The sequence below is a fragment of the Toxorhynchites rutilus genome, chromosome 3 (assembly GCF_029784135.1).
Source record: "Toxorhynchites rutilus septentrionalis strain SRP chromosome 3, ASM2978413v1, whole genome shotgun sequence".
NCBI lineage: Eukaryota > Metazoa > Arthropoda > Insecta > Diptera > Culicidae > Toxorhynchites > Toxorhynchites rutilus.
Window position 1 is genome coordinate 141,345,326 of NC_073746.1, and position 25,362 is coordinate 141,370,687.

General features: G+C 37.5%; 1 protein-coding gene and 1 long non-coding RNA gene across 4 annotated transcripts in view; one reads left to right on the forward strand and one right to left on the reverse strand.

The window, feature by feature from the left end:
• The window catches only part of LOC129778189 (uncharacterized), a 395,208-nt gene that overhangs the window by 148,971 nt on the left and 220,875 nt on the right, over positions 1 to 25,362 (forward strand). The window lies entirely within an intron of this gene.
• On the reverse strand, positions 859 to 11,727 carry LOC129778191 (uncharacterized). Of its 2 annotated transcripts, none has more exons than XR_008743390.1 (3): positions 11,533 to 11,727; positions 1,353 to 1,582; positions 859 to 1,065 (listed from the first exon to the last, which is right to left on the reverse strand). It is a non-coding gene; the product is annotated as an uncharacterized LOC129778191 (long non-coding RNA). The 2 variants fall into 2 exon arrangements; XR_008743389.1 differs by having other exon boundaries at positions 11,216 to 11,727.

Sequence of the window (25,362 nt, forward strand, 5' to 3'; positions counted from 1 at the left end):
TGATTTCTAAAAAAACTGGATATGGGTTATATCTGTGGTATAACCACGAGGTTGACGTAGGACTTCTGTTGGTTGGTTTGAAGTTGCATCATAAATATTCGGGAGGAGGTAGGGGGTGAGCGTGACGTTGGAGGCACAACGTTTTGATGCACGCTTGTCGCACTTGATCGCATTATTTTATAAACTCTTTCGCTTCAAAGTAATATTTGATTCTAAGAAGAACTGAGTTTGATTAACAGAAAACAAAATGCCTCGTGTTGTGCGTGATATGTGACGAATATAACTTTTTTCCAAACCGTTCCGCTTGCTGCTTTCCTTGGCTTCGGTGTTTCCGGCTTCTATGCAACAGTTTTCGATAATTTAGTTGGCTCTTGGTTTAACTTCAGTTGTACCGGTAGTAGCGACTGCTGTTTTCTTCGCAACGGACACCGGTTCCCGATAGATTCCTTTTTGGACTTAGGGGGAATCTTTTGCGAACCCGACACACCAATGTCGTTTTTTTGCGTAATCGTTGTGTTTCTCCAGCGTCTTCACAATTATAACTGAGTGGATTTCCATGTGGGCACCTGCTTATATACAGATTTATGGGATTTTAATAACCTTGTAACCAAACGTTGTGTTACAATATGGAATTTGGTGGAAAGGCCAACCGTTGGTTTGGACCTTACCGATATTGTCAACAATAAAAAGTGTTAAATATTTGTCTATCTTGTCATTTGAGCAATCCACAGTCCATGTCCACAATTCGTGTTTGACTCAATGTAATTTCTCAAAATTATAATAAATATAATATTTATTTATTTATACATTCAAAGTTTATTTACAATTGCTTGTTTTGTTTATTCAGATCATCGTTCATTGTTTATTTATTCATTTATATGCGGAAAGCAAGTGCTAGGTTTAATTGTCCAGGTATAGCATGCTACCTCAAATGTTTATTTATTAGTCGTGACACCAACCGCAACCAATAGTATTAAGTTGTGTTTGTGTTGTCGGAGTAGTTATCGTGTTCCTTGTCGTCGCATCGTAAGGGAGACGGCTCGTCAAAGGCATTGGAAACGCTACCTAATGGAAAATTACCAGAAGATATGAATCGGGTCAAGAGGTTTAATTGTTTTATGCTAAAAAAAAGGAAAAGGAAAGGTTTGGAGGAAGCAAAAATGGAAGAGTTCGGGGAGTCTTCGTGAAGATCTGTTCACGGACGGATGCAGTTGCTAATACTGTGAAACTTAACATAAAGTTATCCCGAAATTAAAAAGGGTTTACGTCCTCCGTGTGTGAACTAGCCACGTAGAAAGGCTAGTTCACAGAGAAATTGAACTGTTTCCGGTTCTCGGTTTCACAGTATTTACCGTGTGTGTTCGCGAGACAGTGAGTGCGAGCAATTTAGCCAACTCGACACTCTGGCTAACCAGTGACGCCGGTCCACATTATATACGGCCGTGCCACGTGAAACTGTTTGTCATCGTATTTGGAGTGTCCTGTACCGCCGAAGCCATCCCGAACCATCAGTTCCAGCCCCAGAAGATCCCGGAAGTGCATCAACGCAGCGAACGGCCGCAACGAAACCGGCGAGCTCGAGCTAAATTGAAACAAAAAAAAATATTATAAAAAGAAACAGTACATGTACAGAATTTATATAATAAGTTTATTTATTGTGTGGCCGTCCAAACTGCGGATTTCATTATTTTTGTGTTAGGTTTTCCCAGTGTAAATCTTGTTTTCCGCCATCTGATAAAAGTGACTCTGTAACGTGCTTTTCCACCAAATAGTCCGTCATTTTGTGTCCGTCATTGTTCTGTGTCCGCGTCGTGAGAGTGTGTTTGAAGTTTTCCCCGAGATCCCTCAGCAAACGACCCAAGCTATGTCGAAAGATCCAGCTAAATCAAGTAAAAAACTATCAACCTGTTTTGAAAGCAATTTTCAAGCTATTGAAACTAGTTTTGGGATCAATAAGTAGCAAGCATAGAATCTTAAAATCTTGTTGTGCCGGCGTAACGTTCTTGTTCTCTAAACTTTCAACTTACACCCAGTATAGAAATGAAAGACGTCGTCCTACGTCATCTCGCATGTGACTGCTTGAGCTTGACTGCTGCTCTATATCTCTTCACACAAACCGAAATTTCAGTGTCGATAAAGCGCGTACAGACGGCTTGAAGGTTTGCTGTCAAACTGATGTGGTTCATTGCTTCCATCACGACACTTTTGCGAAACGCTTCGTAAATTGTTCTGAATTCCCAAGATACTTTTAAGTTCAACGAGATGACTAATTCCAGATAGTTGAGCGCGTTGAGCATTGGAAGGTTACAAAGTGGCCCGTTTGATGTGAGCTAGACTGATGGCTACAGATGATACGTTTAGTTTGTCATTATTTCCATTGATTGAAAACATTGAAGGAAACGTGCAGATATTTTGTGAATCATAGGAAAGTTTGATTTCATGCAACGATTCTTAAAAAAACGACGAAAGAAATGTAAAAGAGGGTATGGCACGCATGTTTTCCGTATGCAATATGGACATCTCGGATAACCCGTACACAATGCATACAAAGGCTCCACCCAGATGAAGGCAACGTGAATCCGTCATCTTCAGTCTTTGCTGCCAGCGATGATGGCGGCGACCCGTCGCCACCACGGTCACGCTGTAGCAAACGAAAACGAGAGCAAAAACGAGCGCTTCTTCCTCAGCGATGGCCGTCGCCGCCGTTGTCATCAGCGCGTCATCTTCCACATTGTATACACACATCCCCGCCGTGCTCCACATTTATTGTGAAGACGTAGCATAAATAAATTTTGCACAATATGATACCGCCGCCACACGTTGAAGCATGCATGTACATACGGAAAGCAGAGATATCCCTAGTTGTGGTGTGTAGCAGCATAGCTGTCGCCGTCGCCAATGTCGTCGTCGTCTAGCTGTTGTTTTCGGATTCGTCCGTGTGGCGCGACCAACTTGCGAATCTGTCGCCAAAATCCCTCTCCCCACACTACGATACTTCTCACCCATGAACCTACCCAAACCATGCTATCATTACTCCCGTAAATTCTCTGGATTCGAGCTTCTCCACTGCACCCGAAGTACGGATCACATGAGTGACTCATTGTCATAATTAACCAAATTAATTATCTACCATTAACGTTTACTTCGCTCCGATTCATCCACTAGACGGGCGCCAGCGTTAACATGTTGTTGTTCTTTTCGGACGTTCATAATTCTGGAAGATCTTGTTGGCCCACATCATCCAATCTATCTTTGTGCTGGAGGGGGGGGGGAAGGAAATCCGGACCGAAAGTCGCAATTCTCCGCAAAAGCGGGACATCGTGGCGATAGTACTAGACCAATATCAATTAGTAGTACACATACATCCCTTCCCCGGGCGCAATTAATATGGGCCAATTATGCAACGACTCGCAAAAAAAACTTGGGAACCAACGCGCCAAAATGGGGCGTCGTGTGGAGGAAACGGCGACGATACATACATATGTATGAGAGTACACACTAAAAACATATAAAGCACAGAGTCTCAAGAAGTGGGGACCGTGCTGCATGCTGCCGCGACCAAGGATAAGGAAACGAATTCATAAATCTCGGCCAGAGAGAATAAGTTTTGACGGGTTGTTCATGGTTTTATTTTTCCCCGTTTCGCGTTGACGTAGTTTCTTTGTTTGTTTTTTTATTGATATTTGTTGTTTGTTTCAGCCACGTTTGCTTTGTACAATAATCTACTTCAATTTCTTGTGAGTTTGTGTGAATCCAGCAATGCAATTGTCACGCGATGGAGGGCTTTCGATAAGTTATTTTCATTGAAATTTGTAAACCACAATTATAAATAAAACATCCATCAAACATCACACAACATAATATACAGCATTCATTCATCATTTATCAATTCAAAGAATCTGCGCAAACCCAAGCAATCTTCATCGAATCCTAGCATAAAGTTCAATGTTATAATTTGATAGAGGTAGAAAACCTTTTCAATTATATCACCGGTTTCTATTGAACCCTGTTGATCTTTCACTGGAATCCTTTTCCACCCAATTTCTTCCCAGTGATGATAGGTTCCATTTCACATACTTGGTATGTCATGGCACCAAACTATGTGCCCTACTCTTTCTCTTTCTCTTTGCTAAACTCTATGCTAATTCACATAGCGTGAAACGATGTGAGACGACGTTTTGGATCTGCATTTCGCGCTATATGTTATGTGTTAAATGACATTCGCTGCCGTTCTACGCATAGTTGTCCCATGTTATTTTTTGACAATTTTTACCTTTCTTCATAAAACAATGTTTTCATGCCTAATCTTTGGGAATTCGGGAAAACACAAAAATAGTTATAGTTTGTTCCCAGCTTTTGAAAAAACAACATCAAGCTCAATTGTCACATGTTGATATTCTATTCATAACTGTCCCAGCATGTATTTTTTGTATTTTATGCCACGCTTTCAGCAGGGCTAATGTACTCATTTTGGAAGAACGAACTAATTCTCAAACAAATATATAAAAAAAGCTTAACAGAACACATGTACACCTTGTTAGCGAATGCCTAATATCAATGAGATTTATAATCTGAAAAGTAATGCAGATCACCACCTTCTTCATAAAACGATGTTTTTAGGCATAATCTTCCGGAAAACACAAAAAAACTTATTGTTTGTTCCCGGTATTTCAAAAAACAACATCAAGTTCAATTGTCCCATGTTGATATTCTAGGCTTATTTGTCCCACCATGAATTTATAAGCCCGTAACCAAGATTGATTGATCTTTTCACATTTCATTAAACGATAGTTTTCTGCTCATAAAAAAGTTAGTATATTGCTAAACCGATATGCTTGAAGCTTCTAGTAGACAAATATGCTAGAAAACTTTGAATACGTTTTACTGAGTTGCTGGTTTTGAACATGGGACAACTATGCGTAGAACGGCAGTTCGCATCATTGACCAATTTAGAGCTTGAGTGCGCTATTTCCATAGATTGATCCAATTGCCCGGACCACCGAAATCTCAGCTGTGAGCGCACCATTACCGCTGTTCTAATTTTTTTTTCTTGTGTCGCGACAATACGGCCAGCGTTGAATCCCGCTTCCATTGAAAAGATTCAAAATTTGTCTATTGTACCGACTTGACCTAGATACTAACTGAGTTTTTTCTTTCTCCTTTTTCGTTGCAGGTACGATACTGTGGAACGCATCACCATTGATTCCTGTGCTCCTTGATTTTATGCAGCAAAGTATTACGACCATGTAGATTTTATCTAATTGGAATTTTCAACGATTGATACTTCTATCCATATAACAGGATCATAATTGCTGTCGTTTCCTTCGAATTTGAAGGCAGAAGCGCTCTTTTGACAATTGGAACTGCTCGAATTGGCCATATTCTTTATCATTTGAATGGGCTATATGTCAGTTTCAGGTTCACATGTGAAAGGTCAGAAATTTTCATTCGATTTCATTTCTCCAAACTGGATTTTCCCGACCGGCTATCAAAAAACAATGTATAAGCACCCTAAGACTAACATACCCTCATATGTCTCTTTTGATCACATTTTTTTTTGAAAGACGGCCTGGGAAAATCCACTTTGGAGAAATGAAATCGAATGAAAATCTACCATCGGCCACCTTTAAAACCAACGCCGGTGCGGAGGCGATCTGGCGTAGTGGTAACATCCATACCTCTCACGCTAAAGGTCACGAGATCAATTCTCACAGCGGATTACGCCTGCTGGCATACTGCATATCCTTTCACATCGTCATTTTCATTAGTTTCAGTGAATACGGAAACGAATTTGTCATTCGAATATGAGACACTTTCATTCGATGTCAGACACTTTCATTTTACGTTTTGATAACTCCGCTCCAGCGTGAATAATGAAACAAATGATCGTGAAACCAAACGAGACTGTACAGAGGTGAAGTGATATTCTCTTTATGGAGCGTGAAAAGAGAGTAGCATTATTTTCGGCCTGCATGAGTTTGCAGCCAATTGAAAGGTGATAGGCTGACCAGCGGGAGTAACATGCCAAAAATCTGTTTACACTATTTCTAAAGAATTTCCCATGTCTATAAGCCAATTGTGGACTGCTCAGCATCTGACTGCACCCAGAAGCAACATAGTTGAGGGTGTGTCTGTTTAAACTGCTGAACACCACGTTATCACTTCTATGAGGACAAAATCCATTTTTCCAATATGCAACGGACATTAGAAATAATTTCATACCTTGTTTAAATAAAACCACAAACAAGTGTTGCTTTGCTATATGCAACAATCAACATTCGGAATGCGTCCGCGCACCCAATTTTCTTTTCCATACAAAGTTTGATACAGATTCTTTGGTCCTCCATTTTATTCTTTTTTTTTTATCAATTCGTTTATTTTTACAAGCTCAGTTATATAAGTATTGAGGAGCCGAATCCTTAAATATACTTTTCAAGCTATATATAAACATTTCTTAACTCTAGGGTTAGTAAGGTGGAAGAGCCATTACTCGCGGTCGTCTCGGGTTTTTGAAGAGTGACATTTTTTTGTTTCAAAAAAAAAAGGATGGGATATAAGGAAACATTTTATTCTTTGGATTAGGCAAAAATCGAAGACAATCTGAAACATGTTCAAATTAACTGAACATTCGAAATGGTCGAAATTTAAAATTAACTGAACATTCGAAATGGTCGAAATTTCAAATTAACTGAACATTCGAAATGGTCGAAATTGCATAAATGAGATAAATTACATTACACCACAAAGAAATGGAAAATCGAATACAGGTCGGACTCGATTATCCGGAGTATTTTATTTTTGATTTTCGGAAATTTTGAATAATTATTCCATACTGAAGCCAATATGGATATCAAATGAAAGGGCTTGACTAGTAGAACACAATTATTCATGAAAAATGCAAATCCAAAATGGCCGTCACCACAAGATGGCGCCATAAGTATTTTTTCACAATCCCATCAATATGGGTATCAAATGAAAGGGCTTGACTAGTAGAATACAGTTATTTATGAAAAATGCAAATCCAAGATGGCGACCACTACAAAATGGCGGATTACATATTTTCTCAGAACCCCATCAATATTGATATCAAATGAAATAAATGGACTAGTAGAACACAGTTATTTATGAAAAATGCAAATCCAAAATGACCACCACCACAAAATGGCGCCATATTTTTTGTTCAAAGCCACATCAATATGGGTATCATATGTAAGTGCTCGACTGGTAGAACACAGTACTACCTTGACTTGAAAATCTCAGAATGGCTACAACACTACGATATTGCTCGAACGACGGGAGTAGTTATGATAAAATATAAATTCAAAAACGCATGACCCTTTGACATTCGTCATGAATTGAACTTTTTTTAAAATTTTATACAAGTATTCTCGTCGGAAGATTTTTACCATTGAATGATGTTAGTAGTGAGAAGTCCGGTACAGTTTTAGCAACTATATCGATGAGGTGGTCATACACTGTTTGTCCGGAGGTCAAATTTTTGACACTTTTTGACAGATAAAGTTTGGTTTGAAAAAAACACTATTTTGTTTGCCACTCCTCAATTGTCAGCAGCGTCAAATATCAAACATGTAATTTTTTTTACTGAAATACAGGGGTTTCCAACTTTAAATTCCGAAAATAAATTGAAATAAAACACATTTCGATGAAACTTTTATTTCAAATTAATGTTTGGTTTATGCCATTATGTGTGAAATACAACATCATTCAAATGTCCACCTAGGGCTTCCTCGCACACCTTGATCCGGAACAGGTAATTTTCGATGACTTTTCGGCACATATGGGGCGGTATCTCGGTCATAACTTCACGAATGTTGTCTTTCAAATGTTCAAAAGTTTGCGGAGAGTTGGCATAGACATGGTCTTTCGCATAACCCCACACGCGTTTGCTGTACTTGTCTGTAAGTTTTGTCTTGATTTATCAACGTTTTGACAAAATTGCGCTGCTCCTCAGAGCAATGTTTTCCGCGACCCATTTTCTGCAATATAAACAAAACAAACATATTTTCTTGCACATAACTTAGTTTTTATATACTTACCGACTAACAAAAAAGCAAAACTTGTATAAAACTCCGAATGGAAACAAACTTTGTTTGAAATCGTTTTTCGCTGCTATTATTTTGAACAACGCGCAACGGACTCAGCCGGAAGTGTCAAATGAAATATACACTAAACGAAAATGTATTGCTATAAACAATATGGGTTTTGAACGGGTGATGACACGTTTATATATTCATATGATTAGTTGATAACATCAACCATCCATACATGAATAGTAATAATAATATAGAAATAGCATTAGACGCTGCTATTATTTTGAACACAACTGTACGTTGGTCAAATTTTATCTGTCAAAGAGAGTCAAATATTTGGCGTCGGTCAAACAGTGCTATTGGAAATAAAATGCTTCTTGAGCTCCAACTTTTGAGTATTTTTTTGACCGATTTGCCCATTGCAAAGAACGAATAATTTCATTACTGTATCGCTAGAAGAAGTTCAATAAAAAAATTGTTTCCGAAAACAGGACTGTAATATTGTATTTAAGAAATGTCCAAAATTAGAATTAGACTCAGAAACATGAAATACGATGAAACACGAGATAGTTCCCATTAAGGCAACCCATTAAAATTCATGCATAAAGAAAACAACATTCGAGCACTAATGACCCCCATTTTGCAATATTAAGTAAAAGTTTTAAGTCACCGTGAAGGTGCACAACTAGTCAATTTACTCACGAGACACCACTGATAATCATATTACCTTTACCGAAAGAAAATTCGCTTTTTGTATGATTCGATTATCCGGAGGATTCGAATATCCGGAGTGAAAAAAATCAATACTCCGGATAATCGAGTCCGACCTGAAAATCCTTATGTCTCTAGGTCTAGGTATATATATATATATATATATATATATATATATATATATATATATATATATATATATATATATATATATATATATATATATATATATATATATATATATATATATCTATATATATATATCTATATATATATATATATATATATATATATATATATATATATATATATATCTATATATATATATATATATATATATATATATATATTATATATATATATATATATATCTATATATATATATATATATATATATATATATATATATATATATATATATATATATATATATATCTATATATATATATATATATATATATATATATATATATATATATATATATATATATATATATATATATATATATATATATATATATACTACTATACTATATATACTACTATCATATATGAACAAATCAAAAGCGCTTTTTTCAAAAGCTTGTAAATCTCCTTCTCTTAGACTGAACGTCAGCTTGGGATTGTACCCAAAAAAATAGTCCAGAAAATGTCAACCGGGAATCGAACCGAGGCCGCCTGGAATCCAAGGCTGTTTCACACGACCACGCTATCCACATAGCCATTGGTGTGGTTGTATAAATGCGTCATAATATTACACCACATTTTAAAATTAAGTTGGAAAATGTTTTCTGAAAGTAATAAGAAGAACATAAACGTGAACCTGTATCCTTTCCGGTCTGGACCGTGTATGCGGTGAAGTATGCGGAAAGCTTTAATGCGTGCCTTTTTGCAATTTGCCTTCGCTCGCTCATATTGCTCTTATATTGCTTTGGCATATATATTATACAAAAGTTGTACCAGTATGGGAGAGTAGCATGTTTTTCGTTATTTTTGAGCTTATTTAATGTTATAAATCAGAATACTAAAACATGGGCTAAAGACTAATTTTGAGTGTACTCATAATCGAAACTAATTCCCATTGACAGTTTTTGAATTCTTTTTTGTGCTCTGATCCTCCGGTTTTGAATTTGTGTTACTTCATATGGAGTTTAACAGTGTAGTGTTTCAAAAACAACATCAACGGGAAATATCAATGCACTCCGAGCAAATATCAGATATCGTTTCGATTTTCCGTTGGAAAATAAAAAAGGATACATAAATCCCTATCGCATCGCCAATACCTAAACAAGTGTACATAAGCTTCTGGAGGAAAATGAAAGTGAGTGAAAATCGATCATCCCACGCACAGACGTAGGCCGGCAATGTGTGAACTCGAACCCACACGCATCCCTCCTACGTACACACAATCACACCGCCCTCTGAGCAAGGAGGCGCAATAGAAAACGAGGAAGAAAATCTGGAGAAATGTAACTGCAGAGTTTCTTCCGTTTTCGTCTCCGTGGCCTCCGCTCGAATTCACGATGCCGACAACGCCCAACTCGGCATTATTTATGACCAGCAGTCTGACGACGACTTATTCCTTCACCAGACGACTTCTCGTCTACGGTGCCGCGCCGTCGTCATCTCGGCGCTCGGTGGAGCGGCAGTAAAACGAGGATTCATTATCATTGAAAGTTTTATGAAGTTTGGACTGCGTCTGCGAAACGGGAACCATCGTTTCCCAAGAGGCGTCAGCAAACGATCTTAAAGTGTTTCTGCAAGCCCTGTTTGCCGTCGCGCCATCCTTATGTCTCTAGGTTTTTCAGCTTTGGGGCGATGGGAGAAAGTTTTGTATTTCGGGAGGAAGAAAAGTTTTCCTTTTCCGCTGCCGAGGAAACATTCGTCCTTCTTTATGTGTAGAAATTGCTTACACTTCGAGCTGGCGGATTTCCCGCCAGGCGTTAGAGGAGGAAAGCTCACACAAATACACAGATTCATGAGGGCCTGGAGCAAACATTTCAGGATGGTGAAAAGCAACACTCGACTTGGAGAGCTACCTACCCTTTGGCGTTACATAATATACCGAAATGCCATGAAAGGGATTACGCTTTTACTTTACAATGTGCCTGGAATGATCATGGATTTATAGTTTTCATCATCTCTCAATTGATGTTTAAATATGGATTTTTTATGGCTGTCGTAATCAACAAAAACGCGTTATGACCCCTTTATACCGTCGAACACGTGTCCTATTCTTTCGCACCAGGAGGTATGAAAGCACTTTAGTTTGTCCATACAATCGGGGCACCAGAGAGCATCTGCTGCGGTGATACCATAAATTACATCATCATTTTACTCTTTCGCGTCCCGAAAAGGGCAGAGAAATTTTAATTTTAATGCGCAGTATGCGCAATGCCGCGTTCCCTGGCTCAACGATGAAACATAAGTCGTAAAATATGGCCCCTTTTTACCTTTCCTCGCCTGGCGCATCCGCGGACGCGGCGTGTGTAGTTTTCATTTCAGTTATTCTATCCAGGGGTAAGCATTCTGCGACCTTTCACTACCGCGCGCAGACATGAACATATCAATTTCAAACCGACCGGGCAAGAAATAAGAAGCTTGAAAAAGAGAGAAAAAACACTAAACTGAAGCGATCGTCTGGGATTGATAATGGCGAGCCAAGAACCAATTAGGTATGGCGGTATGGCTACTTCAACATCTCCAACGAATTAAAATTCAATCAATCACGACATAGACACGTTCGACAACATTCTCTCTCGGTGCGCACTTTTTTGCAAAACGTTTTCCACCCAGCGATGATGACGATGATGATGCCCAGCGACTTGGGCCAGACCTATCGTCTCCGCGCTGCCGAGAAATCGATTAATGCAATTCCACCGCCACCTGACGCTGACGGTTTGCTGACGTTCGTTCGCTTCCACAAGCGCGAACCTACAATGTTGCTGCCGGTATGCCCGGTAGGCCACTATAGCCGGTCTAGACTTATTTCAATTCGTGTAGGCACACGGTAGTTCGACTTTCTTTGTACTGTTAAGCGTAGCGTAGAAAAACTTTGACTGAATTGGCTTAATCACTACACTTTGCAGGCAGGCGGCAACGTTGCTGGTTGCATCGACGCGACAAACTGTGGGGACCATCACGATCCAAAACGTTCCTCAATGTGTTTGCAAAGCAAAAAAAACAAGGTTGATAAGCATCATGTTTCGCGTACACTGTTCAGACTGTTGCAAAAACGCAAAGCGCAATAAATCACGCGGCAATCCGTTTGCTATAATAAGAAAGTGATAGCGCACTCCGCTAATCCCATTCCACTTGCTTTCTAGTTGTATAAAGTGTATTATAATTTAATTGATGAGTATTCGTATGCGCCGGAATGCACTCATTCGTGTTGGGATGATTCGAATTACAGTTAAAGGAGAAGTAAGCATTACTTTATCAATCATGATTATTACTTTTTATCATTCTCGCGACGCTCCCTATTGATGACGAACTAAGTTGGAAAGACACATCTTCAAGTGATGTTCTGTTCCCAAATTCCAAGAGTAAAAAATGACACGATCATAGAGAAGAATTGCCACATCGAGGGCAGAATTTATTCTGAAAAGTCGATTTTTGACAAAACATCCCTACGTTTCAAGCAACTGTAAGACATTTGAAATCAACAAATTTTTTTCCGAAATCCTGTTTTCCTGTACTCCACCTTGAATGATTTGAAAGTCTGCGATACTAGTACATGAAATCCGATATTTTAGTTCAATATGAAAAATCGAGATAACCAATTTCATTTGGCACCCTTAACCAAATGTTTTGCCTTATATTCCGAAAAAAGACGAAGTCTCAGAGTGTCGATTTCGGAAGAAAATTTTGATGTGACAGTAGATCTTGACGTTTCATGCAATTTGAAGACATTAGGAATCAAACTTTTTTTCGAAAACACAATTTTCGGGTGATTTTGGGTGATTTTTCGATTTTCAAAAAAAAAAAAACTCAAACTTTGACCGCTTTGCGCCACACTCCCTTAAGTTCGATTAAGCTCCGATGTTGCATAAGGTGTTTTTTCAAGATGGTGAACATTTTGTAACTTTTTGAAATTTTAAGGTCGTTTTTTCCCATACATTCATTGGCATTAGGGTATAAAATGAAACATTCTTCAAAAAAAATGGCAGTAAAGGGACGAAACAGCCAAAAGTGTTGAAAGTCACTATAGTACAGAAAAAAAACTAAGAAAATGACGAATTTCATGCCCACTCGTCTCAGGAGTTGGCAGCACCATCTCAGATTGCAGTCAAACTTTGTGGGTGTAACAACATTGGCCGTTTAACAAGTTCATCGTTCTTCACACAGTTATGGGTGACACGTTTCTCATTAAAATTGAATAGGATTTTTAGGAGGAATTTAATGGAAAATATAAATACAGGCAAACCTTTTTTTGTGCGGGGGATAGGGACCGCATTAAAAAAATCGGATAAAAAAATCGCGCAAAACTACTTCACCAGTAGCTTTAAAAAACCGTGTTCGGTACACCGCATAAAAAAAGTTTCCCCCGAAAAAATAACTCAAATCCATACCGTACACCGTTCAATTTTCCTTGCTTTGCGATGGGACAGTTTGCCTCTTCGGTTGCGCGTGGCTGTTTTGTGCTTTTAGTTACATGCCGAAACGTGATGCTGTTAGATATCATGTCATGCAGAAACTTATAAAAACTTAGAACATTTGATGGGATGAGGGGAATGATTTCAGAAGTGGATAATAGAGACGCAAATATGCTTTTTCGCACTGGAATGCATATAAACCATCGGAAAAAACTAAATGGACGATAACTTCGTCAAATATGCTTCTTTTCATATACCGCACAAAAAAAAATCGCACAAAAAAACCGCACAAAAAAAAATCGCACAAAAAAAAAATCGCACAAAAAACGGCACAAAAACAGGTCTGACTGTATAACATATATAGAATTATCATAAAATCAAAACCATAAAAATATGATGAATATGATGTTTGATGTACTCTTGGATGGCACTAACGTTATCAGTGGAACTTTCATATGTTGACAGCCGTTAAATTAAAAGAAATATTATAAGATATTGGAAAAGTCGTCTACAAAAACAGTTCGACCTTCATTTAATAATTCATACGCATGTTGGTCTTAGCAGTAAACTCAGTCGAATTGCGTCGCGTGACGAACGTGTTAAGCAACAACTTGAAATCTAAAAAAAAACTGGACAACTTTTCAAATAGGGACTAAGTTTCTAATTTTTTTTTACAAAAAATTCTGACTTAAAAACAATTAGACCTACAAAATTTTGTTCAAAGTATGAAATTTAGAATATTCAAATTTAAATTATCATTAAAAAAAATAAAAAAAAACACTGGATTAAAATTATTATGAAAATTAAAATCCATTTTTTAAAACATATTATTCGTAATCTTAAAAAAAACATGAATAAAAATATTTTAATAATCAATAAGTCATCCATACATTGGAAAATGGCCTATTCCACAAGAAAAGAATTTTTCTAACAACTTTTTCATGTTTTCTTTGAAAAAAATAGAACTAATCCTAATCTTGTTTACAGTCAAGATTGCGATATAGTGTATCGGGAATTTTTTTTTATTCTTTATTTGAAAGGTTTTCAGCCTCCTGGGCTGGTTCGCCTAAAGGGAAAAAATTAGTATAATACTATAATACAGCCATTCCATGCCAAACCGATATAGTGGTTCTCCGATTTTCGTCAAAAGTGCGAATTTTGTTTTTTATCGCAAAGCATTAGACCCGTATTTTTTTTTATTTTTTCATTAGGCTGCTCATTTCCATTTAAGGGGCAATTTTTTCCACTTTTTCTCAAAAATGACAAATGACTTTTTTCAAAAATTCATAACTTTTGAATCACTAAACCGATTTAGTTGATCGAAATATCGAATTAAAGCTAATGAGACATTTAACATTTTATTAAAAAATATTGAACTTGCAAAGAAAATGGATTTTGTTTTCGTAATAATTGAATGTAGTCATTTTTTATTTTTTTCATGGCTTTGGACTAGAGGCTTTATTTCTGTATATTTCTTCTTGAAAACTGAGGAATTTTTACATAACATATCTCGATATCAAAGATGTTTTTTTTTTCGGTTTTGAGATATAATTATTCAAAGTTAACCTGTGGTTCGAAAAATAGCTCATTGGCTTCAATTTGATATGTCGATCATCTAATTAAAAAAAAAGTGATTGAAAAGTGACGAATTTTTGAAAAAAGTCATTCTTGGGAAAAAGTTGAGGAAACATATATTTCGGACCACCCTAGAATTGAAAGGTCACCCGAACGAAAAAATAAAAAATACGGGTCTTATATTTTGCAATAAAGAACAAAACTACCACTTTTCATGGAAATCTGAAAACCACTATATCGGTTTAGCATGGAATGGCTGAATATGAACTTTTGTCAAAAATGTCAACTTCCATACTAGCACCTGAAAAGCTAATGTTCAATTCTTTGATCAAAATTCTAAATAGAAAATAGTTTGCAGAACATGTTCGCGAGTAAAAAATGTTCTGCAAAATGTCATATATTTCAAAAGCTTAGAGAGATAGAAAGTTAGCGATCTGCCAAGAAATGGTTCGAGTTATAAGCGTTCCGAAAAACATGCAGTAAATTATGTCGATCCTAAAAACTTAATTTTCAAAGTTAAAATTATGCTAAAATTATTCTAGGCAAAACTTTTGCAGAACGGCAAAAGAAAGTCCAAACCGTGTCGGTTGTGGTATCGAATCAAATTTCACCTTCAGTTTTCAACCGAAGTACACAGCTTTACCAGCTTTTAAATTACCATATTACTACGAGCTGCACTTTGATGTCACTTTGAACCCAGAAGCAATGCGCGAATATCGAATGAATGATTGGAAAAGTCATCAATAAGCCCAAAAACTGTACTAAATTCACACAAACTCTCTCCCGGCAATGAATTATAAAAATCAATCTGGTTTGTATCATTTCGGATATTACTTTAGAATGATCGAACATTATGAAATAACTGTTTAGTACAATATTTGGTGGCCTTAAAAGTTTAAAAATTTAAAATTTATAAATACCATTTGGCGGTCGTTGTTTTCCAGGTTAGAAAGTGAATGAACGGTTCGGAATGGAGTAAAGGGTGTGTCACATCAAATTGCATCACGGAAAAAACGCTGTAGAAATTCGCCCAGTAGACCGATCCTTTTAAAAATTTTAGACAGTAAAATAAAAACTATTAAACAACTTTTGGCATTTTCTTTTTATTCATACTTCGAGCCCAAGCCCGTATGCTCGCACCTTCCTCTTTACCCCGTCCATAAGGTTCTGTACAACGTCAGGTTGTAGTTTTTTTTGAACAGAAATCCATTTTCTCTTGAAGTCCGCCTCCGATTTGACAACTTTTGGGTTCTTCCGGAGGGCCTGCTTCATAATCGCCCAATATTTCTCTATTGGGCGAAGCTCCGGCGCGTTGGGCGGGTTCATTTCCTTTGGCACGAAGGTGACCCCGTTGGCTTCGTACCACCCCAACACGTCCTTTGAATAGTGGCACGAAGCGAGATCCGGCCAGAAGATGGTCGGGCCCTCGTGCTGCTTCAACAGTGGTAGTAAGCGCTTCTGTAGGCACTCCTAAAGGTAAACCTGCCCGTTTACCGTGCCGGTCATCACGAAGGGGGCGCTCCGCTTTCCGCAAGAGCAGATCGCTTGCCACACCATGTACTTTTTGGCAAACTTGGATAGTTTCTGCTTGCGAATCTCCTCCGGAACGCTGAATTTGTCCTCTGCGGAGAAGAACAACAGGCCCGGCAGCTGACGAAAGTCCGCTTTGACGTAGGTTTCGTCGTTCATTACCAGGCAATGAGGCTTCGTCAGCATTTCGGTGTACAGCTTCCGGGCTCACGTCTTCCCCACCATGTTTTGCTTTTCGTCGCGGTTAGGAGCCTTCTGAACCTTGTATGAACCCTCCCGCTGCTTGGTCCGCTGGACGAATGAACTTGACAAATTCAGCTTATTGGCGACATCCCGGACCGAACTTCTCGGATCACGTCTAAACTGCTTAACTACGCGCTTGTGATCTTTTTCACTGACGGAGCATCCATTTTTGCCGTTCTTCACCTTCCGGTCGATGGTTAGGTTCTCGAAGTATCGTTTTAGTACTCTGCTGACCGTGGATTGGACGATTTCCAGCATCTTACCGATGTCCCGATGTGACAACTCCGGATTCTCGAAATGAGTGCACAGAATTAATTCACGACGCTCTTTTTCGTTCGACGACATTTTTCCAAATTTACGAAAAATTGACAGTGAAGCATGGCCAACGTGATCTATACACTCTTATCTGATTATAAGCGAAAGCTGAAGTTATAATTCCTAAAAAATTAAATTTCTACAGCGTTTTTTCCGTGATGCAATTTGATGTGACACACCCTTTAGTAAAACTTATTTGAATTTACTGGCTGCAGAATAACACAGGGGTGGGGATTGCGATACAAAGTTTTGCTTAGCTTCAGACTCCCATTGCACTTCTATTTCCTACCAGCAGCAACAGGAAAAAAAGGATATAAAAAAGAAAAAGGCTACAGTACTACGTTTGTTTTCGCAGTAACATTGATGTATTCAAATTGTTTTCCGCTGCTATTTTAGTTTCCCCTTTTGGTTTTTTTCAATTTAAGGAGCATAATATTTTGCAAGTATTCAATTGTTTATCTAAAAAAATTAATTGTGATAGATTTATTATTTATATTTTCACTCTACCCTCATATCTTCCTGTTAGACATAGTCCTACGTGAAAACTTTGTTTTGGTTCGAGTAAAAAGTACATTCAAGTGCATTGGAGAAAAGCTAAATTTTTCTTCGCGCATCTTCTAAGTTTTTCCGAAACGACGCGTCCGATCCGCTTGCTGCAGCACAACAACTGACGGTTAGCCGCATCAAACGCACTATTTTTCTTAGTTTGTGCACCTTATTCATTTGTCGCTTGGGTATGATGAATGATGCACGATGCTTAGATACGATTGAATATACGACCATCAACGCATAAAAACAAACTTCTAGCATAAGTGCCTGCTATAAAATTTGAAATCTTATATTAGATATATTCAGTCATTCCATGTCAAATCGATATAGTGGTTCTCAGATTTTCGTCAAAAGTGGTATATTTGACAGAGGCAGTTTGTTTTCTTTATCGCAAAATATTAGACCGGTTTATTTTGTATATTTGCAACAACAGAAAGACAATATGAATTGAAATTTATATACAAGTCTCAGCTTTCCATAGATCTTGAGAAAAATTAGGGTCTCTTCGGCCTCACAATCACGAAACTATGAAGGAAGACATTGGATTTCCAGTATAATATGTTTCTTTTTCTTAAATATTTTCCATTTGTTGGTAATAGATTGAAAACTAACTCGGCGTTTCAAAAGTTATGTTTCTTTTTAATTTCCGCAAAAAGCCGACAATTTGTAACTTGGTTATAGTCTTGGTTGGTGTATATTATTTACAAATAAACTTACCCATTTTGGGAACACTACACCATATTAGATAAGTAGTTTTCAGTTGAAAAATTTCAAAAGTCTAAGAGATCTACGATTATGTTCTGAGATATGGTAGTTCAAAAACAAAACGTTTTATGTTATGTTTTGTGTTCTAAAGAAACGCTCGTCCCTACTTTTAATATACCCGTAGAAAAAAAACTCAACTAAAATGGTGATATTATTATGAAAAACATAATTTTGCGTAAAAAGTTCCAACCAAATCGGATCGAGAAAACGGATGGATGATCCTGTGTTGATGAATGAGTCATTAAATGAATGAATGAATGAGTCAGTAAAAGCTTTTTCTCAACTTTATTTTATAGTGTGTACATTATATATCATAGATAGAAGAAATATGTTTTTATCTGAGAATAATTAGAATTTGCGATTAATGTTACCAGTTTCCCGACTACGTTAATATTTTAAATAATTATTTAATCACTATGTGAAAATGCCCCATTCAGACAACCGTGGTGATTCCTTGAAGAGTTGTGATAATTCCAGACTCCGTTGAATTCGTTGTCGGCTCTACAGTTGTTGACGGCGCCGCCAGCTGCCCAAGACAAATTTGTCCGATTTGGGTGCGTGCCAGATCCAGCGCCTGATACAGCATCTGGACGCCTCCATCAAGGCATCGTTCGTATCGCTGTTTCAGTCCCCTCAGATCGACTTCGAGTTCGTAAACCTGACCAGGTAATCCCTTTACGACCGTCCACGTTCCATTGGTGAAATCCGCCATCCTAGCGTTCAGCTTCTCGATGAGACTTGCTGGATCATGAAAGATGTTCTCATTCTCGAACACATCGAACAATCCCGGCAAAGCGCCCATCGTCTCCTCCGCATTCAGAGCCCCGTTGAATTTGGTCAATGTGTCGTTCAAAGATGCATCAACTTCTCTGATACAGTTGGTGTACGAAACACCGGCTAGGTTCACATTCATGTCAGCACTGGAGCGAATGAAACCTAGACAGGTAGGATTGACGCCCTCCGGCTGGGTTTCGATGGTGGTCAACAGTTGATGTTCCTCGTCGATTGCGGCAATCACAAACTTTTCCTTGATTTCGACAATATTGCTGTGCAAATTGTACAGTAGGTTCGAGCTGTTCAGCTTCGCTTCACTCAACCGATGTACGACGTTATCCTGAAGTTGTTTGTACATCGGGTGAAGGGATTTCATGGTCTCAATCACATCGAGCGAGGATTGGCGATGGCAGAGAACTGCGACACTCAGTGCCAATAGAACAAACGTCACCTTTAGCGTCATTTTAGGTTTTTACTACTCGGAAAGTTACTGTTGAAACGTTTGGAATTCAACTGTTGACTGAATGCTTGTGGTGTATCAGAATCTTTTATATGAAAATTCTTACAGGCTGTAGCTTTGTTTTCGAACGCAACAGAGTCATCTCCACTGATATCGTATGTCAATCAAGATAGCAGCTTATCTTGGGAATGCAGATGCAACCGGTAAGGTCATCTATCAAGAACGTTCGAACTGGTGGTTTTTAACTTCTGCACTTCTGTATGTGAAACTTTGGATACACACGTTATCAGATAATATTATATTGCAATTCCCCGTGTTTTATCAATGTCAATCCTCGCGACGCTATGTTTTCATTGAACCCCTAGACGAGAAAGGGAACAAAACACGATATGGATTGCGCTTGACTCATTTTCGTCGGGAACAATTATTTCACGCAGCGTCGGAGGACTAGCTTGTGATTACAAACAGGTAGAGTTTCTTGGAAAATGATGTGATAAGAGTGAGTCGAGAGAGGGAAATTGTATTAGTCTTAACTTCAACCGGCAGCAATTACTGCTGCTTTAAACAGAGGCAGTTTGTTTTCTACTTACATCTACTTTGTACAATTTGATTGATTCTGTGCATACAATTTTTCAATCATATATATTAGTTCAGTAAATTTATTTATTTTTAGAAATGTCTAATATTCTTTTTCCTTTCTATATTACAGGTATGTAAAAATGAAGCGTGATCATTCTTTGGCTGTTGAGGACCTCAAATGTATTTACTCAACTCTCGATTCTCAAGACTTCTTTAACTGCAGATCGTAAGTTTCAAGTATTGTTCAAGTTTTGGATTGGGTTTGAACAATAGTTGTCAGAAATATATACTTGAGAAATTCTACATAGATCTACTCGAAAATTGTTTTTGTTTTCTCTCTATATAAATTGCAGATTGCCATTAAAACGTTTCATTTGTTCACAATGGTTTTGCAACATGTAGCTGAACGTTGTCCCTGTCATGCATCCGCTCGTATTTTTGTCGGCTTTACCCTTATTGCTCGGCTAAAAGTATCAATTCTAGTCGATCTCTCAACAAAACATACCTCTGTGTGTTTCAACTGCTAATTGTGAAAAACATAATTAAAATTTTCAGAATTTATGGAACCGTTACTGTTGAGTTCGCAGTTACACAGATTGCTTGACAAACGATGAAATTTTTCGGGAATTTCACCTCTTTCTATTCGGCAGTCTGCCGGGGCACGGGGCCGATCGTACGAGGTATACTATCCTTGTCAAGGAATTTGTCCGAAAATACTCTTACGTTCTTCGTTTCATCATTCATAACCGCGCAATCGTATTCGGTTAACGAATTCCCGAAGAGATTCCTTGAGTGTTTCTTTGCCTTCAGATTTTGGCACGTGTTACGATTACAACTTGCGTCTTGAAACTTCTCAAAACAACCTTCTTCGTCGTATTCTGGACATAGGAAAGCGGAAAACTGCTTTGGCTACCGTGATGTAAAAAAACACCTTATATGGACAACAAATGCCTTCCGTGATTCCGCAAAATCTAATTTAGTAAAATTTTGAATAATTTTGTTTAACATAACATGGCAATTTTTTTCATCTGTCTGGATTTTTTTTGTGACCGATTCTTTTGTTTGTTCATATTTTTCTTGTGTGTTTGTTTTTGTTGTTTACGGATTTTATTTTCATTTGCTAGATTGTTTCTCTTCGTTTGTCCGTTTTTTAGTTTGGTTGGTCCGGATATTCTATTCTCTCGTCGATTATTTTTCGTTTACCCGATTTTTTTTCGTTTGTTGTTTTTCCTTTTTTTATCCGATTTTTTTCGTTAGTCCGATTTTTATTTTACCTGTTTTTTATTTGATCGGTTTTTTCGTTTGTCCAAATATTTTTTCGCTTGTTCAGGTTTTTTTTCATTTATTTTGTTCGTTTGTTCGTTTTTTTCTTTTTATTTCGTTGAAGTTTTTTTTTTTTTATTTTTTTTTTCACTTGTTCTGTTTTTTGTTTGTTTTTCAATATTTTTTTCATATGTCCCTTTTTTTACTTTTGTCCGGAGTTTTTTTGTTTCCGAATTTTGTTTTCATTTGTTCATATTGTATTTGTATGGGTTGGTTCGTTTATCCTAATTGCATTCATTTGTCAGGAGTTTTCGTTCGTCCGGATTTTATCATTTGTTCGTAATTTTTTGTTAGTCCGATTTTTTGTTTTTTTTTCAAATGTTTTTGTTTGTTCGATTTTTTCGGACAAACAAGGATTTGTACGTTTTTAACTGCGTTCAGTTTTCTTTTTGTTTTTTTTCGTTTGTTCGATTTTTTCCTGCGTCTGGATTTGATAGACCTGATTCATTTTTTTTTATTGTTTGTTCGGATTTTTTTTGCGTCCGATTTTTTTTTGTCTCTGGATTTTAATTTCGCTTGTCCGGTTTTTCTTCGTTTTTTCGGATTTTTTTCCTTGTTCGGTTTTTTTTGCGTGCGGATTTGTTTCGTTTGCCCGGATTGTTTTTCCCAATTTTTCGCATTTTTCTTCTGTTTCATAAAACTAAAAAGTTTCTGTTTCCCAATTTTTCGCATTTTTTTATCTAACCGATTTCTAACCGAACTTTGATTTTTTCAATTTTTTCCCGTTTGTCCGGAGTTTTTTTGTTTCGGTTTTCTTGTCTCCGATTAAATTTTTGTTTGTTCGTTTGTTTGTTTTGTTTACTGTTTTTTGTTCATCTGAACTGTTTTTTTGTAAACCGAACAAAAACATATTATTTATCTGTCAGAAATTTTTCTTTTGTCGGAATGTTTTTCACTTCACGGATTTTTGTTCGATCGCATTTTTTGTGTCCATATTATCTCATTCCATCGGATTTTTTGTTGTTTTTATTCGTTCGGCTGGATTTTTTTATTTGCCCTGATTATTTTTTTCGTTCGTCCGGAGTATTTTTGCATGTTCAATTTTTTTTGTCTCCAAATTGTTTTTACTTGACCGGTTTTTGACCGGATTTTTCCGTTTGTCCGTATTTCTTTACTTTCGCAATTTTTAATTTTTGGATTTTTTCATTGAGTGTGGATTTTTGTCTCAGTTATTTTTGCTTGTCTTTTTTTCGTTAGTTTGGATTTTTTCATTTGTTCGGGTTTTTTCGATTATCTGATTTTTTTCGTTTTTTCATTCGCTTATCTTTTTTGGTCTGTTCGTTTTTTCTTGCGTCTAGTTTCTTTTGTCTTCGTTTTTTCGTTTGCCAGATTTTTTTCATTTGGCTTCTTTTTCCTATGTCCGGATTTGTTCCTATACTCATGTGTTTGTGATTTTGTCTCCGAATTTTATTTTCGTTTCCCCGATTTTTATTCCAATTGTTTTTTTTCTGTCCGGATTTCCATTTGTCCGGATGTTTTCATTGGTTCCGATTTTTTTTGTTCGCTTGTACATCATTTTCAGAGTGTCCGAGTTTTTTTTAGCGTGACTTTGTTTTCGTATATCCGGTTTTTTTTCGTATCACTATTTTCCGTTTTTTATATATTTGACCATTTTGTTTTTCTCGTTTACCTTGATTTTTTCCGTTTGTTTTTCGGACGATTTTATTTTTCTTATGTCCACTTTTTACCTGTTTCGTTTTTTTTGGTTCATCCGGTATTTTTTGCGTTTCCGAAACTTTTTTGTGTGGGATTTTTTGAGTTGCTCAGAGTTTCGTCTTTTTTTTTTGTGTGGACTTTTTTTTACATCTACTCGAAAGGTTTCGTGAGGAGTATCTTTTTGTGTTTGTTCGGTTTTTTGCTGTGTACAGATATTTTGTTTGTCCAGATTTGTTTTTCGTGTGTTCTGATTTTTTTTCTGTTCTGAATTGATTGTTCGTTTAATTTGAATAAATTTAAAAATTAGATACCAATGTTCTTGGAATACTGTAAGGCATTAACGAAAAATTGCGACTTCAGATCGAACCATGTAAACTGCTGATTTAACCGATATTTAAAAAAGTAGATAAAAAATAAAAATAGGTACATATTCTTCGAAGATACATATTCTTAGTGCAAGAATCAACTTATTTTTTTTTTAATTTCGCAGATGGCAGAGGTATTCCCCATGTGCGTGTTTTTCTCATTCCCACTCCCCCGAGCAGATCTGCAGATCCTAGTCATGTTCTCGGACCAACGCAAAAAATCCGATCATTGTTGGGAAATCGGTAATTCAATATCCCGCGACTCATCCCACCGAGAACCCGTGGTAAAATCGTAATAAACATCCATCGGAAGGGAAATCGTCATTTCTTTGTCTTGCCAGCATAGTGGCAAACAAGTGGCAGGCGACAGTCGTGGTATGTCAGTCGTCTAGCTGAGGGGAATATATGCTTCAGCTGTGACAAAGAAAAACACACACAAACACACGAGCATGTGAAGCGTGAGGAATGTTACCATTGCACTTTCTCCCTGGTTGAAATTTTTCCCATTCTTGATTTTTCTGATTAGGAATAGTTAGTGGAATATCCTTTGTGTGCGATACATTGTTGCAGCAACACCGCGAGGGGAAGGTAATCAGCAGCTTTGTGCTGATGTGAAGTTAACTTCCAGCAGTTCGTTTGTCCTTTGATAGTTCGTTCCGTAACGCTCAACTCAATTGAGTGTAAAAGTTGCCCCATTTGGTTAGGGTTGCTCGACCAGTGGCTGAATGGAATCTATCCTTGCCACGCGGCGGTGTTCAGCAACTTGGACGAACACCGATGGCGGCAAGTTCAGTATATCCCTCTGCGCTTATGTACGCACTCGACACGTAATCTATATGAGTACATTTCAAATATTCCACCGGAGTCCGGAGTTAAGTGCCTTCGGACTTTACACTCGAAGCTTTGTTGCATTAAAATCCTACAGCTGCCACCGGTCTAGTGAGAGAGTACAAGTCTGAGTACTCAGCTTTGTTATTCGCTTTGTACATTTTTCTCCACAAAGGGGGTGAAATGAAACCGAAACTTAGCACAAAGGCATATTATTTCCCCAGCAGTCGAGAAACTATGGAATACAGGATTCATCTACCTTTGAGCGTCGGTTGTCATCCGGTGGGCATCGACGAGAAAGCGGTCGGAGTGAAAGATATGACATTCTTCTTCTCGGGTGACATCAAGGACGGATCCCTTTCTTCTCGCGCTATGTTGACTATGTTTTTTTTGCTCGGATAAATCCTGTACTTTGGATCGGTTTGAGTTGTTCCCCCTTCGGACACACAATCCCATTCAGCTGTCATACGAGTATATGGCGTTTCGCTTTTCGTCAACGTAATATGATGGCAACAGCATAGGTTCAAGGATGGAGCTTTTCCAGTTTTTCTTCCATTGTTATGTGGAGGTTGTGGACAGTAGAGAGTGCACGAAAGTGTATGGATTGATGATTGGCGGATGAATGGACGCTTGATGTTGCTACTTATCGATGCCTGATGATGGCCACTGGAACGTGACGCTATTGGTGCAATTCACGGCGATTGAGTGATATCTTTGTGACAAGATGGTACATTCTGGGAAACTATGTAAGAGCGTTGAGTATGTGTCGCAGTATTGGATTTCGAAGTCAACAGTGAGTGGATAGGTAATGGGTTTCTCAAACATTATCCATTTGCGACCAAAACATGTTGTTCAAATTAGATGAGTACTATGTAGTGTCTTTAAAGTATCGATAAAGCACACGATAACATACAACTTTTCGATTGACCTATCCGATGTTCCATATGGTAAATATTTGCTACTGAATAATATTTGTTCTCTGAATGCGATATAACCATATTTTCATTTAAAACATATTCTGCAACATCTATAACCGATGTCAT